The sequence below is a fragment of the Podarcis erhardii genome (assembly GCF_964252035.2).
Source record: "Podarcis erhardii genome assembly, chromosome: 11".
NCBI classification, from domain to species: Eukaryota; Metazoa; Chordata; class Lepidosauria; order Squamata; family Lacertidae; genus Podarcis; species Podarcis erhardii.
In genome coordinates, this window is record NC_138501.1 from 43,737,091 (window position 1) to 43,755,711 (window position 18,621).

General features: G+C 43.8%; 1 long non-coding RNA gene across 1 annotated transcript; it reads left to right on the forward strand.

Annotated features, from left to right (window-relative positions):
* Positions 1–360: 360 nt before the first annotated feature.
* On the forward strand, positions 361–18,231 carry LOC309352876. The gene is made up of 3 exons (XR_014161432.1): positions 361–472; positions 1,869–1,936; positions 18,094–18,231. It is a non-coding gene; the product is annotated as an uncharacterized lncRNA (long non-coding RNA).
* The last annotated feature ends 390 nt before the right edge of the window (positions 18,232–18,621 follow it).

Below are 18,621 nucleotides of genomic sequence, written 5' to 3' on the forward strand. Positions count from 1 at the left end.
CTATGTGTATATGATTATGATTTACATGTGAATGCAAATGTTAAATGTAAAACCGAATAAAAATTTTTTTTTTAAGCGGGGGGGGGGGGAGGGAGAAGCAAATGCTTTACGGTAGCCAAGCTTGTGTGTTATCGGTGTATGAATAACTAAAGCCCAGTCTGACAGGGACATAGTTTGTGTAACAGTCTAAGTTGGGTGAAAAGGCATTTTTGGCCTCCGACAACCATTCTGAAGGGCATTTTCTCACAGAGATAAAGGATTTCATCACAGCAAATCACAGGTCAACTGAGCACAGTTCACATGGACTGGGAAGGGCGCACAGAACCACAGGTTGTGCATGGTTCACATAGGGAGGGGGTACACTGCAGGCGACGATTCAATTCCCTGGGGGTGCCAAGCAGAAGATTTGCCACCATGTCACGACTTTATCACCATCCACTCAGCCTTCCGCCTTCCCTTCTCATCCCAGCTGGTTAGAAGATTTATAGGCACCATAAATTGACTTTATTAAATTGACAGAGTAAGGCCTTTGACACTGTTTCACATGACTTACTCCAATACAAATAAAAAGGAAACGTGGGGTGGATTTTGCCACCGCAAAACTGGTGTGCCACTACTTGGGAACTATCCTAAAAGAGATGTTCAGTTTCTCTCTACCTACCTAAAGGTAAAGGGACCCCTGACCATTAGGTCCAGTCGTGGCCGACTCTGGGTTTGCGGCGCTCATTTCGCTTTATTGGCCGAGGGAGCTGGCGTTCAGCTTCCGGGTCATGTGGCCATCATGACTAAGCCACTTCTGGCCAACTAGAGCAGCGCACGGAAATGCCGTTTACCTTCCCGCCGGAGCGGTACCTATTTATCTACTTGCACTTTGACATGCTTTCGAACTGCAGGGACCGAGCAATGGGAGCTCACCCCATCGCGGGGATTCAAACTGCCAACATTCTGATCAGCAAGTCCTAGGCTCTGTGGTTTAACCCACAGCGCCACCCGCGTCCCTCTCTACCTACCTACCATGGTGTAAAAAATGAGGGATCGTGTCGTTCTCTTCTGCTGCCTCTGGTCCTCCTTTGTTTCTTTGAGCTGAGCAGAAGAATGGTAGATATGCTTCTGAAATGTGGGGATAATTCCAAAATCAGGAAATTTGCAAGAATTAATCTGAGTATGGGCTCATTATTTAGAATCCCAACTAATCTCAGGTGGGGATGCGTAAATAGAAACAGGTGAGATTTAATTTAGCAGCAGTTTGACTTCACCCCTGGAGGCACATTGTCTCTTGAGATGGATGGGTACCAACAACAACTCCTGCAAGGCACGATCTGCAAGGCATCGTGTGGGTTACCCCTGTTTTAAACAACATTTACCTGGCTTGGGCAGTGGCAGCAGTGAGAAGAGGGAAGCAGGAAAACATTCTCTCTCCCTCTCCCCATCTCTCTGGCACACTGGTAGCACACAAAGCCTTATTGTGAAATTTGAAGCAAACTTTGGATAAACACATCCAACAAATTTGAAAAGGAAGCCAAACAAAAGCCGAGTAAGTCTGAAATAAGGTCAGGGTGTATGCATGTAGCCATTGGGGTGAGATCTTCCTGATGAAAACAAAACTCAGAGCAAACTCTGGAGATTGTTTCTCAGATGAACGTGCTGAAGAGTTCCAAGGGAGGTCACAGCAGTCTTGATAAGAGTAACATTTCTCAGAAGGGATTTGCATGTTCCTGGTTAGATAAAGTGTTGTTCCTGACAACTGCTGGAGCAACTCTCATTGCTTCATGTTACAGCAATAACCTAGAAAAGCTATTCAAGGAAAGGCTATACCCAGCTTTCCCTCAGTAATAATGTACAGACCTGACCACAGCTTTCCCTTTTAGAAAGTACAGAAGTTTGGCTTTCCCTCGTGCTTCTGAACAAGAGAGCTCAAAATAGTTCCACTGGAAAGGTAGATGATTTTTTTTTTTAATACATAAACACACACACACACAAAAACAGATGGATTGTTTTAGACCATTTTACTTACCCGCTTCACTCTGATTCAGTTTTTCCATAACATTTCAGTCATTTCTGGTGGCAAGTGGCCTCTAATTTTGGCTTATTCAGTGGAAATTAGCAGTAATAACATAATGGACACACTGGCATGTGCCCTCAGGAGCCCTTCTGAAGGCAAATTTAATTGTTAAGTGAAAATAGATTGATAGTCTCAGCTCCTCCTGAAAATATGTGTAAGAGCTGTGGCGAGTTGCTCAAGCCATTCTTACTGTCTCGCTGCAGTATATGACACAAGCAATAAAATAACCTTATTTCAGGAGTTTGGCATGGTTTTTGAAGATGGCAGTTTGGCCATTTGGCCATTTCACCTGTAGCAGCTGGTGAGGTTGGCAGGATGGGGGGGTCGGTTGTGTTCTTGGCTTCCCAGCCCAGAAGGCAACCCAGAGGGAGAGCAGACGATCCAGGAATCAGCGTGTTTTCACATGAGTAGAATGTGTGCTTTTATTTAAAATACATCTCTGGGTTATTTGTGGAGCCTGCCTGGTGTTTTTATGTGAGTAGAATGTGTGCTTTTATTTAAAATACATCTCTGGGTTATTTGTGGGGCACAGGAATTCATTCATATTTTTTCCCCAAGATATAGTCCGGCCCTCCATATGGTCTGAGGGATGGTGGACTGGTCCCTGGGCTAAAAAGGGCCAGGAGAAATGTTTCTAATTGTTGTCAGCCCCCCCTGAAAATCCCCCAAATGCCCCCTTTTTCCGACTGTGATTGGACTGCAAAATTGAGAAGGAGGGATTTTGGCCCAGCACCAAACATATCCTAAATCAATAAAGTGTTCAAACCACAGAATATCCTCATGGGACTCTCTGTGCCTGGAGAGAGAAGGATTGTAGCCTTGGGTATATATATATATACACATATATTTGGCAATACCTGCAATGACTCTGCTTGTGAATCTTGCCAAGGAAAAAAGAGAGCATCACCGGAGATATATTGAGGATGTCAACATGCAGTGATCTTGTTTTTGCTGATCTCCTTTAGCTGCATGGGCACAAAGCAGGTGCCAGAAGGTGGCAGTGCCAGGGGCTTGCTAGCGTCCCCAGACTGAAAATGGAAATCAGAGAGCAGTGTGACATAATTCTTCATGTGCACATCTCTACTCTCCTAGGTTAAGGGGGCTTAACGTTTAAGAGGTTTCCTGCTGGAAGACCCCCATAGCTCTAGAACCATTAACCCATGGATGCCCAGCATTTGTGATTCTTGTGATTCACGGTCATTCCATTTACAGTGAACTCCTATGAAGTTTCTCCCCTCTTGCCCACCTCCCCCAGAAGGTTGGAGGAGACTGGAACATGGAAAAATAGCATGTCAGGAAGAAGGTTTCCAGCCTAACCTTGAGTGGGGGAGTCAACATCACACATGCTTCCTGTATTAAATTAATTTCCACATATAATAATAGAATTATAGAGTTGGAAGATACCCTGAGGATCATATAGTCCAACTCCTTCAATGTAGGAATATGCAGCTGTCCCATACTCATGGGATCGACCCCACGACCTTGGCATTATCAGCACCACGCTCCAACCAGCTGAGCCGCCTTCAGGCTCATATTTATGTAGGTTCTCCTGTGCAGGTTCTCCCATTTTGCTTCCTTCCTCTGGGAAACTTTGGGAAACCCTACACACAGAAAACTCGCATGTCAGGAAAAGTAAGCTTGACATTGGCCCATGAAGGACCAACATCAAACATGATTCCTGTATTTATTTAAATACTAGTTTAAAGGTTTAAATACTAGTTTAAAGGTTTAAAAACTCGCATGTCAGGAAAAGTAAGCTTGACATTGGCCCATGAAGGACCAACATCAAACATGATTCCTGTATTTATTTAAATACTAGTTTAAATACTAGTTTAAAGACCCAGATGACTCTGGGGTTGCAGCACTCATCTCGCTTTACACACCGAGGGAGCTGGCGTTTGTCCACAGACAGTTTTTCCGGGTCATGTGGCCAGCATGACTAAGCTGCCTCTGGCGAACCAGAGCAGTGCACGGAAACGCGATTTACCTTCCCGCTGCAGCGGTACCTATTTATCTACTTGCACTGGTGTGCTTTTGAACTGCTAGGTTGTCAGGAGCTGGGACTGAGCAACTCTGTCATGAGGATTTGAACTGCCAACCTTCTGATCGGCAAGCCCAAGAGGCTCAGTGGTTTAGACCACAGCGCTACCCGCGTCCCTAACAAAATTCTAGTTAGAGTTCTCTTTTAAGCAGGTTCTCTCTTTTCACTCCCCTCCCCCAGGAGATTTTGAGGAACCCCACACATGGAAGAAAGGTTCTACCCTTGACATTCACCATAGGAGCCAACTCCTACGGGCCGAGGTCCCTTTGGCCCCTCCATAAAATATTTGAGGGGGCTCCCCCCCCCAGTTCATGAGTATTCATCAAATGGCGAGTGAACACTGTATCTTGTAATTGATTATGTGGGGCAGGGCTTACCTGGCCCCCCGCCCCTCAATATTTTATACAAGTTGGCATCCCTGACATTCACCCGTGGAGAATCAGCATCAAACATGCTTCCTGCGTTTAATTAAATTCCATTTAGAATGATCTCCTGTGCAAAGTCTCCCCCCCCCCAAAGAATCTTTGGGAGCCAGGAGCATCCTTGCCAGGCATGCTCACCTCTATCTACAAATGGGAAAGGCGCAGAAGCAGCTGAACAGACCTCACGTCAGCCTATGGGAATCAATGAACAATTAATTACTATCATCAAGTGGTACTCTACTCCGGGAAGACAGCGCACTTATATTTATCAATTACTAATTAGTAGCTCTTGCCCAGCTGACAGTTGTCTGTCAGCCAGGAGAAAAGCCGCAGCGTGTGGCTCTCCAAAGTGGTCGGTTCTTAGCGGTAATTAGTGGAGCTCTACTATGGCTCTGGGTCTTGTTTTGTTTTGAAATCCTTTCCTAACAAGGCTGGGACTTCCAAAGGGGTCCTCAGGCATCTCGGTGCCATTCTCCTGATTAATTTCAGGGTGTGTTTGTGCATGCGCTGGGCCTTCAACATCTGCTTTCCTTTTCAAGTCCTTCCCTGAATCTTAGAAATCCTTCCCAGAATCTTCATTGTGGGGGATGAAACACATGCATAGTTTTTCAGATTAATTTGGCTCGGATATAGGGATGCACAGACCTGCCAATTTCAGCTTCTCTTTCCCCCAGTGTTCAGTTCAGTTCTCCTCTCCCCATTTCTGTAGCGATTGCCAATGTGTTTGTTTTGAGAAATCCTCGTGAAAATCTGTCGGCGTCTGAGTGCAAATTTCTTCTAACTAACACATAGTTGCATGCGGTTTGGAATGACAGACCCATCCCTGAAAGCAATTTTCTCTGATATAATGCATTTTGTGTATGTTATTTTCACTAAGCGCTCAGCTAGACTGGTAAAGAAAAAGCGATTTATATGCATTGTATGTACGGTGCAACATTGTGCCACCAGATGGCGATGTGGAGTTCTGCTTTTCTCTACCGGTTTTCCCTGTTTAAATTTACAACGCTTTGAACTGAAATGCTTCTTTGATGTGTCTAGATGAGGCCTAAGATGTGTGTTTTCCCGCAATATGTGCATATTTTTTGGTGGGAGGACTGCATTGGAGAAGTGCGAATTTTGAAGGATACCTGTGTTCTGGTTCTCGAGAAGTACAAATTAAATCATATGTCAGTGGTTGGCCCTGTCTCCCTCCCTATTTCTCTCCAGTAGACCTGGAGATGGTCGGGTAGGTTTCCTCAAGGAGTATGGTGGCAGAAAAGACCATGTTTCTACAGGGCATTGTATGAGTAATGGCAGCTGCCTGATACTCATTGATGCATCAGGCTAATAAAATAATAATAATAGTAATAATAATAATAATAATAATAATAATAATAATAATAATAATAATAATTTACTTAAACCCTGCCCATCTGGCTGGGTTGCCCCCTAGTGGTGTGAGCAGTGTGGAGGCTGCCACTGTGATTGAGAGCAGTGCTTTTACCTTACAGGATTGTGCTGAGAAAATGTATCTGAAGATTCTTCATCACTTTAAGCCAATGGTGGGAAACCTCAGGTCTGGGGGCCACATGCAGCTCCCCCCAGGCCACTCTGTCTGGCCCTTGAAACTCTTCCTAGACCACCCACTCACTAGCCCAACTTTGAACCCTTCTTGAGAGTTTTTGCCTGGCTGCAATGTCTCCTTGAACTCAACGCTTCCTGCTGGTCTGCATGACAAATATAAAGAGGTTTGTGTGTGTGCAGAAACTAGCCTAGGGTACAGGTAAAATTTACATTTGTTGCTCCAATCATTTCCCCCTCTAGCTTCCCACACCCCTCTTCTCCTAAGCACAAATAGAAATGAATATTGTCATTATTCTTAACTTACATGAAATGTAATAGTGGCCTACTGATAGTTTACTGTCAAGGGATGACTAAAAACTTATTGCTTCTTCAGTAGCTTTTTGTATAGCTTAACCCAGGGGTGGGGAACCCGTAGCCCTCTAGAAATTGCTGGACTACAACTCCCATCATTCCTGAACATTGATCAGACTGATGGGAGTTGTAGTCCAGCAACATCTGGAAATCTACTGGCTCCCCTGCTTTCAACACAGACATGATGAATGTGAAGGAACTCATCAGAAATAATGCGTGCCAAACTCCATCAGCTTTGTAACCACAAGCAGAAGATACTTAATTTCAAAACTCAACAAGTCAGCCGCTGGAGTTTAGAACCTCAGAAATCTCATCAAATCCTGAAGTCCATGGAGAAAATTCTTCCTGAGATCATGGTTGCATAGCGATTCCCTCCCCCCCTTCCCAGTTTAAACAACAGTTTAAATATTAGACTTTCCCAGGAAGGGAAATATCTCTTCTCACCTGACATTGCTAAAACCCCTGGCTCCTTGCTGAGTAGATTATTAATGGCAGGGACCATTTAATCTCTCCTGGGTAAGGCATCCAAAAGAGTCACACTGTTGATCCAGACGCAAGTCAACATGTTATCGCTGCCGTGACGTTATCACTGCCCCTAACAGTAAGCGGGTTGGGGGTGGGGGTGGGCAGGAGGAGGTTAGTAACCTGGTTCCTTCACATTGTAATGTGTGCATCCCAAGTTGCCGTTTGCAATTAACTTGCTCAAACAAAACTCATATAAATCAATCATGCCTGGGCTAATAAATAAATCTTTGATCAGTGACTATCTGGTAAATGTGTAGACATGGGTCAGTACCTCAGATTTACAGCACTTCCTTGCTGGGCAGCAGGATTAAAACAAAGACTAATGTCAGAGGCTGGGTTGTCATGTCTTCTTATTTAAAACTTGTGCAGCAATGCCATCGTCGGGGTCCCTGTATCATTTTATTTGCAGTCATGTAGCTGTCCCTCCAAGTTAGGGGCTTTCAGTTATTTACTTTTCAGTCTCCCCCCTCAATGCTTCCAACAACAACAACAACAACAACAACAACAACAACAACAACAACAACAGCAACAACAACAACAACAACAACAACAACAACAACAACAACAACAAATATTTGAAAGATTAACAAGAGTAAGCAATGGAAGCAGCTATAAATTCTTGGAACGTGGCACACATTTTTTCCTAGATTCAAATCAGAGGCACATTTTGGTCTTCAGTTTTGTTTGTTTCAAAGCATATATTTTCTCAATCAGATTCCAGACTTTTGGGCATGCATCGTCATTATGATGAGAAAGGTAGGTAAAATTCCCCTACTCAGATTGGCCTAGGTATGTGCTTTTGGAGCAAAGGTGATGCTTCTGGGATCTCCCTGCTATGTGGGTTTTGCACCAGAGAATTCTACTGTGCCTCACATAGGAAGGGACCTTATCTGTGGCCCATAAGAGAAACTGGAGGACTGCCCCGTCAACCTTAGCCTGACCTCAGCCAGCTCCCACCTGCCTGTCTAACTTAGCTGGGAACTGCATTGCAAAATTCAAAGAAATTGAATTTTGCACAAACAAAAAAGGATAACAATCTTCCATTCTGCACGTTAGGTACAGATCAAGTCAGCTCATGTTGGAATTCATGGGGATCACATCCCTTAAAGGTAAAGGGACCCCTGACCATTAGATCCAGTCATGGCTGACTCTGGGGTTGCGGCGCTCATCTCGCTTTATTGGCCGAGGGAGCTGGTGTACAGCTTTCAAGTCATGTGGCCAGCATGACTAAGCCGCTTCTGGCAAACCAGAGCAGCGCACGGAAATGCCGTTTACCTTCCCACCAAAGCGGTACTTATTTATCTACTTGCACTTTGACGTCCTTTTGAACTGCTAGGTTGGCAGGAGCAGGGACCGAGCAACGGGAGCTCACCCCGTCCTTCTGATCGGCAAGTCCTAGGCTCTGTGGTTTAACCCACAGCGCCACCCGCGTCCCTCAAGCATTCCTAAATCAGAGTTGGGGTGTGTGTGTGTGAAGGCTTCAAAACAGCACCAGCGCCTTGGCTTCGGAAATGGAACTTCCACGTAAGACCCGAGCTTAGCTTGGGAAGCAAAGTTCTGACACAGGGATGTACAGATTCAGAACACATAGGCAAATGAAATCCATGATAAAAGAAGAGAATGTGTTTGGCAGTTTCCAGCTAACTTGCCACTTGGCCAGGCAGCTGGGGTGTGTGGGGGGGTGGCCTTTTGCAGATAAAATCTGGTTATATAGAGCTGATTCTCATCAATATACCCTTTAGAAGACAGAGTCCTCTCCCATCTAAAAGCCTGCCTCAACATTTGAGTGCTCACAATTAATCCAGGCAGTGCCATGCTCTTGTTTTAATGGCATACAGACGCTTAGTCATTTCCTCTGTCTTGTTTTCGCTTGATGCTCCAGGGAGTAATTACCCTGATATTTTGTCCCTTACCTTGGCATCATTAGACATTTCTGCTAATTCCAGAGCTGCATTTCTTAATCTAACTACTACTAATTCCAGGAATCTAACCCTGCACTTTAATGGGCCTTTGCCATCAGAGACTCTCCAAACACTTTGCAGTTTTCATGATATGCCAGGCACATCATGGCACAACAACAGAGCATGCTTCTCTCAGGGGAGGATATTTAGGCCTGTAAGCAGTAAAGGGGTGAGGGAGATAAAACAAACATCTGCCCAGAATTTCTGACCAAATGTTTGCTATATCCTTTCGGTTCAGAAATCGTAGGTAAAAGAAGGGGGGACTGCAGCAAAATGTTGCAGTGCAGAGTGCTCCTTCTCAGTGTCTCAGTCAGTTTTTTTTTTTAAAAAAAAGCACAATTCCATTCCATCAACTAAGCATGCTCAGATCTCACTGTTGAGGTTCACACTTTTTTTTTAAAAAAAAAGAAAAGTTTGTATCCCTGACCTTGAGGTTCCCATGAGTCTTCAGATGGTTCTTTCCTGTGCACTGGGTCTGTGTGCAGTTTTATTTACAGAAGCAACAGCTTTCAAAACCTGAACATCAGATACAAAGGGAATGAAAAGACTCTGCCTTTCATATTTCCCTTTTAATTCCATATTACAGTAACACACCAGACCCAAGGTAGCATCAGAAAATAAGCAGGTTTGCAATTAGCTCCTCCCTGCCCTTGCTCAGTTAGAACTGGGCCACAAAGATTAGTCAACTCTCAGAGCCAAGTATGGACGGTTCTGTGACCCTGATATAATTTTATACCCAGAATACTCATTTGAAGTCAGATTGAGAAATTGGCATTCCAAGCACCACCCACTCATTTTCAGGAAAAGAATTTAGTTCATTGTCTTTACCCTGAATAAACATTACCATTGGCATATCTTAAAGTTTCCAAGCATTGTGATGTGCACAGGTGCATTCTTTTATGTGACAGGGAAACAGTTAATGTGCAAGGAAAAAAAAATTGTGTGCAAAGTGCAAACATTGTGATGTGCAAGAAAAACATTGTGTGCAAAGTCACCTTTAGACCCATACTTGGGCCAGAGCTCAAAATGCAAGGGCCATCTTAGAAGATAAATCCGAGAAGTGACAAATTCTGGTCTCAAGGGTTCTGAATGTGAGATGAAGCATTCCATTTCTCCCATCCATTCATGCAACTGTATGTTAAAGAGTAGATTGACAAGTCTTAATCTGGTAGCTGATGCAGTGGCAAAGAACTGAGAAGTACCAGGTTCTAATCTCGCTCCATCCATGAATTTACATAGCCATTATCTCTCAACCTCCAACCTAGGCTGCATAAACGTCACACTTTTAAAGCACATGACTTCCCCCCAAAGAATCTTGGGAGCTGTAGTTTGCTGAGAGTGCTGGGAATTGCAGATCTGTGGAGGGTAACCTAAAGTCCCCAGGATTCTTTTGAGAAAGTCCTGAGCTTTATAGATGTGCTATAAATGTTCAGGGCATGCACAGGCTTAAGGACCTGGGCCAGCACTGTTGACTTCAGCACCTTGGACAGCTGCCAGGGTCATGAGCCCCAGCAAGACCCACCTTGGTGATGGATAGTACAAACCACCATTTAAAATGTACCAACATACAATTGTTGCCAGACGGGGAGGGGGAATTTCTTCAGGACTCTCCCTGAGTTACTCCCCACACCCCTGCTGGACCTTTTTTTTTTTTTTTTCCTGGGTGGGGTGTATCCTTGAACTCTGTAGCTCTCAGTTGCCACTACGGAGCACAGAGAGGGGGGTGTCCATGGGTGTGAAACTAGCCCGCAGTACAAATGCAAAATGTGCATTCATTGCTCTGATGACTTTTCCTTCTGACCCCATCCAGAGCTGCCATGTGGTCTGTGGAAGGTTACCCAAGGGAATTCTCTGCTCTGGGGCATTGTGGGAAACTAAATTAGCAGCCCTGACCAGCTCTGATCAGAAGAGGAGAACTGCTTTGCAAAACTATCCAAGGAGCCTACTGTGGAGCCCTGGGCTGAAGACTTGCTGTTTTTGTTGGGTTCAATTGCATCTTGTTATTCCAGTTGTCAGTGTCCTTGGGACCAGTGGGATATTCAAACAAGCCTGCAAGCCAAGACCCAGCCTTGCGTACAAATAGGGAGCCAACCCCTAATATACCTTGAGTAACTTTCCCCAGCCTTGACTCCTCAGCTAGTGTTGGACTACAAATCCCCAACCAGCACAACCAGTGACCAAGGATGATTGTATTTCTAATCAAGCATCATCTCAGGGTGGGGAAGGCTGCCCTAGAGAAAGTGGAAAAATACCAAGAAGCTGAGGCCTGGACTGCAGCAGGGATTGCCCATTTGAAAAGCAGCCAAGCTCCTAGTCCTCATGCCAGGACTGGCCAGTACAGGGGTTTCGCACTGCCTTCCAGGGGTAGAGGCTAATTTTGCACACCCTATTCACTTCCATTGGTGCTGGAGGAGACTCTTGAGAGTCCCATAGACTGCAAGAAGATCAAACCTATCCATTCTGAAGGAAATCAGCCCTGAGTGCTCACTGGAAGGACAGATCCTGAAGCTGAGGCTCCAATACTTTGGCCACCTCATGAGAAGAGAAGACTCCCTGGAAAAGACCCTGATGTTGGGAAAGATGGAGGGCACAAGGAGAAGGGGACGGCAGAGGACGAGATGGTTGGATAGTGTTCTCGAAGCTACCAGCATGAGTTTGACCAAACTGCGAGAGGCAATGGAAGACAGGAGTGCCTGGCGTGTTCTGGTCCATGGGGTCACGAAGAGTCGGACATGACTAAATGACTAAGCAACAACAACATTCACTTCCATGTTTAGAGAGAACCCTGAGGTTCATGTACACACACTCCTAGACAACTCATCAAGCTATTTCTGAGCCTCTAACCAGGAGTTCCTGCATTTCCTGGAGGTGAACGGAATACTGATCTGCCATGCCAGACTGTTGTGAAGATTACTCCAGAACGAGCTCTACCAATGTAGTTATAATCATCAACACAAAATGTGCATCCCTCCATCTCTCAAGAGGTATAGCCTTACTGCTGAAAGACAGAAAATAAACATCAACTGAATTTTACTATCCATTGCAGAGGCTTCTAGCTCCCTCAAAGGCTGTTTGATCATGCTTAAATCATTCTGACCTGGAATATGAATGACCGAGCCAAAGGAACAACGCCCCCCCCCACTTTCTCTCCTGCTCAAGCTTGACAACAAATCAAGTCAAATGGATTCATTTTCCCCCCGCTTTAAAAGAAACACATGCTCAAACACAAATTAAATGTCCGCATTCCCTTAGGTTTCATTAATACTTTTATTAGTCTTATCTGACTCATTCCTATTCGGCCCTCCGCTTTGTCACCAAAACCCTGTGGGATGGTAAACACATCTTTGTACTTTATCTTTTAACCTCCGAGTAACCTTTGTCCTTGGACTCCTAGCAACTTTCAGGACCTAAAAGCATTACAAATGGGGAAAGTACTTATAATGATTAATCCTGTTGGCTGGAGTCATTATGAATAGATGCTCCCTCAGAACTACAGGGAAGGGGGCTGGGCATCACCACAGACTTGCACCTAAGCGTTTCTTGTTAGCGGGCTGTCCTCAGGCGGCAGGGGGCTGGTGGTCTCTGAAGATGGCTGCCAACCATGTTCTACTCAGGGCAGTCCCTTGGGAATGAATAACAAAACCACAGAATTATAGAGATGGAAAGGATGTTGGGGGTTATCTAGGCCAACCCTCTGCAAGTGGATTTAAGCTAGTCATGTCCAGGGAATGCAATGGGTCTACTCTGACTAACATTGGAGGAGGAAGAGGAGGAGGAGGAGGAGGAGGAGGGGGAGGAGGAGGAAGAGGAGGAGGAGGAGGAGGAAGAAGAAAATAGGATAATAATATACTGTGGTACCTCGGGTTAAGTACTTAATTTGTTCCAGAGGTCCGTTCTTAACCTGAAACTGTTCTTAACCTGAAGCACCACTTTAGCTAATGGGGCCTCCTGCTGGCGCTGCACCACCAGAGCACAATTTCTGTTCTCATCCTGAAGCAAAGTTATTAACCAAAGATACTATTTCTGAGTTAGCGGAGTCTGTAACCTGAAGCGTAGGTAACCTGAAGCGTAGGTAACCCGAGGTACAACTGTATTAAGGATGGAATAACAAATAAAGTGAATAAAGCAAGAGTAACAAAAAAAATAGGGATGTGGGTGGTGCTGTGGGTTAAACCACAGAGCCTAGGGCTTGCCGATCAGAAGGTCGGCGGTTCAAATCCCTGCGACGGGGTGAGCTCCCGTTGCTCAGTCCCTGCTCCTGCTAACTTAGCAGTTTGAAAGCATGTCAAAGTGCAAGTAGATAAACAGGTACCACTCCAGCGGGAAGGTAAATGGCGTTTCCGTGCGCTGCTCCGGTTTGCCAGAAGCGGCTTAGTCCTGCTGGCCACATGACCCGGAAGCTGTGCGCCGACTCCCTCGGCCAATAAAGTGAGATGAGCGCCGCAACCCCAGAGTCGGCCACGACTGGACCTAATGGTCAGGGGTCCCTTTACCTTTTAACAAAAATAATAGGAGGTAAAGAAGATCGCACATGGGTTGGATGGAAGTACTGGGCTGCGGGGGAGGGAGGTGAAGGTGTTAACTGAAATTGTTAAAGATTGGTATAAGATTTAAGAAATTTAAATTTTTATAAAGATTCTATAAGGAAAGCAGAAAGCAGCAAGAAATATCAAGTAAAAGTATCGGAAAGATCAGTGTAAATGAAAACATGAGACATGGTTTTGTTACATATGATTTTATTTTGGAGTTGTCTGCTGTAAAGAATGTATATTATGTGAATAAAATAATAAAGGATTTGACAATTATTATTTTTTTAAAAAAGAAAGAATAAGATATACAGAGGAAGGAATTATTTACAGAGGAAGGATTGCTATTTTTAACCACCATTCATCCAAAAAGATCCCAGGGTGGTTTACACATCTGTCCCGTTAAGTAGTTGAGTACAGTTACGCAGTGACAGCCACTAGGATGCTGGTAGTCCAGAGGTGGAAAGACAACAAGACTACCAGAGTAGAATGGCAGAACAAATTGCTGGACTATGTAGAAATGGCAAAAAATGACCGTGGAAATCAGGAAGATCAAAACTTCAATAAAGATTGGGATAAATTTATATTATATTTGAAAGACCACTGTCAACACTTGAACTCTTTAGCTGGTTTGAAATAACTCTTGCAAGGTAACAAAGACTTTGGCGTATGATATGCAGTAGAAAAGGGCAAACAAAGAACCCATGGAAGGAAGTCAAAAGATTCGGAAGAATCTTGTTCATTTGTTTTTTTTAATCTATGATTGTGAATGTGAATGTAATTTGTAAAATCCAATAAAAATTTATATATATATATATATATATACACACCTCCCCAGCTAAAACAGCAAAACACACAACCAAGCATTAAAACATAAGGTAAAAAATCAAGTAAAAAGTCCTGCTAGTAAAGAATTGGATTTGTACCCCTGGCTTTCTTCCGCAGATCTCAGGGGAGCAGCACAACGTATTTCCGCAATACCTCCCCCCCCCCATGGTACATAACCACCATTATATATTCACAACATCCCTGACAGGTAGATTAGGCCAAATGAGACTGACAGCACAAAGCCTCGCAGTGAACTTCCTGCTCAAGTGGGAATTGGAACCCAGGGCTCCTCATTTCAGTTTCGGCACACTGCCTGTAACATGTGCCTGATCTCAGATACAGTGGTGCCTCGCAAGACGAAATTAATCCATTCCGGCTTTCTCCCAGGCAGACATATGTTTGCAAATACTAGGAACATTATTGACGTTTTGGAGCTTTTGCAAACAGACATAAATACAAAAGCAGTGTTAATTTTTATAGACGCGGAGAAGGCCTTTGACAATATTTCTTGGAAATTTATGAAGGGAAATTTGAATGAAATGGGAGTGGGACGGGGGTTTGAGAATGGGATTGACGCAATATATTCAGAACAAAAGGCTAAACTGATAGTTAACAATGTGGTTACAGAAGAGTTCAAAATTGAAAAAGGAACACGACAAGGCTGCCCGATTTCCCCTTTGTTATTTATTTCGGTTCTGGAGGTGCTCTTGAACTTGATCAGAGGGGACCGGTTGGTGGAAGGGATTCAGGTCGGAGCGAAACAATACAAATTGAAAGCTTTTGCAGATGACCTAGTTTTGACTCTGCAGGAGCCAGAATCTAGTACGAAAAGAGTATTACAATTGATACAGGACTTTGGTCGGGTGGCAGGATTTAAATTAAATAAACAGAAAACTAAAGTGTTGGGAAAAAATTTGACAGATATAGAGTCGGAACGGTTTCAGAGAGAAACAGAACTAACTATGGTTAAAAAAGTAAAATACCTAGGGGTAAACATAACAGCAAAAAACCTGAGTCTATTTAAGGATAATTATGAAAAATGTTGGTCTGAAATTAAGAGAGACTTGGATAGTTGGACAAAATTGAAGCTTTCTTTGTTAGGCCGAATTGCTGCTATCAAGATGAATGTATTGCCAAAAATGTTGTTTTTGTTTCAAACATTACAGATTGTGGACAAAACGGAGTGCTTCCGGAAGTGGCAGAAAGATATATCTAAATTTGTCTGGCAGGGCAAAAAGCCCAGAATTAAGTTTAAGATATTAACAGATGCGAAAGAAAGAGGTGGCTTTGCCCTGCCAGACTTAAAGTTGTACTATGAAGCCGCAGCTTTTTGCTGGCTAAAAGATTGGCTACTTCTCGAAGACACTGACGTGCTGGACTTGGAAGGTTTTAACAATGCTTTTGGTTGGCATGCATACTTATGGTATGACAAAGTTAAGATCAATAAGGCCTTTAAGAACCATATTGTCAGGAAAGCAGTGTTTAATGTCTGGACAAAATATAAAGACTTACTGGAAAATAAAACTCCAAGGTGGCTTTCACCTCTGTAGGCTAAGGCCCGAAAAAGACCCAATATGGAGGCCAAATGGCCAAAATATTGGGAAATATTAGAAAAAGATGGAGACAATTGGAAATTGCAGAGTTTGGAGAAAATGAAGGACAAGGTGCGAGACTGGTTACATTATGCTCAGATTAAAGAAGTTTTTAAAAATGACAAAAAGTTAGGGTTCCAGGTGGAGAAATCGAAGTTAGAAACAGAATTGTTAGAACCAAAGACCAAGGTACTATCTAGAATGTATAACTTGCTGCTAAAATGGAATACACAAGACGAAATGGTTAAATCGGCTATGATAAAATGGGCACAGGACATTGGGCATAACATTATGTTTGAGGACTGGGAAAGGTTGTGGACCACTGGGCTGAACTTCACTGCATGTAATGCTCTGAAGGAAAATGTAATGAAAATGATATATAGATGGTACATGACCCCAGTTAAACTTGCCAAAATATACCATTCGTCTGACAATAAATGTTGGAAATGTAAAGAAAATGAAGGAACATTCTTTCACCTCTGGTGGACATGCCCTAAGGTGAAGGCCTTCTGGGAAATGATATATAATGAGTTGAAAAAGGTATTTAAGTATACCTTCACTAAGAAACCAGAGGCCTTCCTTCTGGGTATTGTCGGCCAGAGGGTGTTAAAGAAGGATCGAACATTTTTCATGTATGCAACAACGGCAGCAAGGATTCTCATCGCAAAAAATTGGAAAACTCAAGATTTACCCACACTGGAAGAGTGGCAGATGCAGCTGATGGACTATATGCAACTGGCCGAGATGACTGGCAGAATCCGAGATCTGGGAGAAGAAAAGATGGAGGAAGACTGGGAGAAATTCAAGATGTATCTACAAAAACATTGTAATTTGTTTGAATGTTAAAAGGATGCTAGATTATAAAAAATTGGCCACCACTAAACTAGATTTAAATTTGATGCTAAGTGAGATTAAAGAAAATATAAAAATTTTATTGGAAAAAGTGCTAGATTATATTTGAATGTGTGGACATGAGACTGTAAACAAGTTGATAATTTGTTTGGAAATTTTTTTTTTTAACGACGTAAATGGGAGAGGGGGACGTGAGGGAGTCCAAAGAAGCGAAGAATTTGTTGTGATAGAAGCAAGATTGTTTTATGTGTGCATTTTATATCTAAAAAAAACTTTAATAAATATTCTTAAAAAAAAAAAAGAAATTAATCCATTCCGTGAGGCTCTTCGTATAGCGTTTTTTTCGTCTTGCGAAGCAAGCCCATTGACAGCTTAGCGGATTAGCGCTATTAGCGGTTTAGCGGCTTTTAGCGGATCAGCTGATAAGCGGCTTAGCGGCTTAGGAAAAGGGGGGAAAAGGGGGGGAACCCGCAGGAACTCGCAAGCCATTTCGTCTTGCGAAGCAAGCCCATAGGGAAATTCATTTTGCGAAGCGCCTCCAAAACGGAAAACCCTTTCGTCTAGTGGGTTTTCCGTCTTGCGAGGCGTTCGTCTTGCGGGGCACCACTGTATTAAGGTTGTTCTCATATATAATTTGGTGGTGGTGCGGTTTCCTTCCAAATTAATATGAGAATGCATTTGGGTATTATTTGGGAGAGGGAAACATGATACAGAATCACAGAATTGTAGGGGGGGAGGAGGAGGAGGAGAAGAAGAAGGAGGAGGAGGAGGAGGGGAGGAGGAGGAGGAGTTTGGATTTGATATCCCGCTTTATCACTACCCTAAGGAGTCTCAAAGCGGCTACCAATCTCCTTTCCCTTCCTCCCCCATAACAAACACTCTGTGAGGTGAGTGGGGCTGAGAGACTTCAAAGAAGTGTGACTGGCCCAAGGTCACCCAGCAGCTGCATGTGGAGGAGCGGGGAAGCGAACCTGGTTCACTAGATTACGAGTCTACCGCTCTTAACCACTACACCACACTGGTCATCTAGTCCAACTCCCTTGCAATGCAGAAATCACAGCTTTGCAGTATGTATGTACTGTCCATAAATGATTTGAGACATGCACATTTTATGTTTGAGGGCAACAACTGGAGTACAGCATTTCAGATAAGAGGAGCTCTTGAAATTTCATTTGCAAAACACCCTAGAGAATATTGTGGGGCTGGGGCTGGGTGGGAAAGAAGCCCTATTACATATTACTGTCGTCTCCAGGCCGGGATGAAAATTCCACACCGATATCGCCTGCCCTGGAGATTCCCCTCTAGACAACCTATTTAGGAGTCTCTGTTTGTTTGCCTTTCTCTCTCTCCTTTCTTTTCTGCAACAACAGGATCGCTTTGAAGCCTGCAGCTGCACCTGACCACCAAATGCTCAGCAGACCAGCAAGACAGGCCTTCGAGAATCCCTAAATAGTTATGGATCTTGTCCTGAACGGTGGAAAACCACACATTAAAAATTGAAGCTTCGAGTCCTTGCAAACAGCAGCGGACGATGTGGCAAACCTAGCTCCAGACTGTACCACATCCTTTAGGTTGCAGATTGGAGCTAATGGGGTGGAATGCTCACCGGTCCCTGCTTATAGAAAGCCAGCAGGCAGTGTGTGTGTGTGTGTGTGTGTGTGTGTGTGTGTGTGTGTGTGTGTAAAGGCTATGCTAAAATCCTTTGCCCTGATAAGTTTGCTTTTGCATGCATGGAGAATATATTTATTTTTGCATGGAAGAGCATCAAGTGAAACTCTTTGAAGATTGCACACACCATTTGAGAATGTGAGTTAAGGACATTGTTGCAGCACCTACTTTGCAATGGAAAATGGTTTCCAGGATGAATCCTGAAACCAGAAGTGGGGAACATTTTTCAG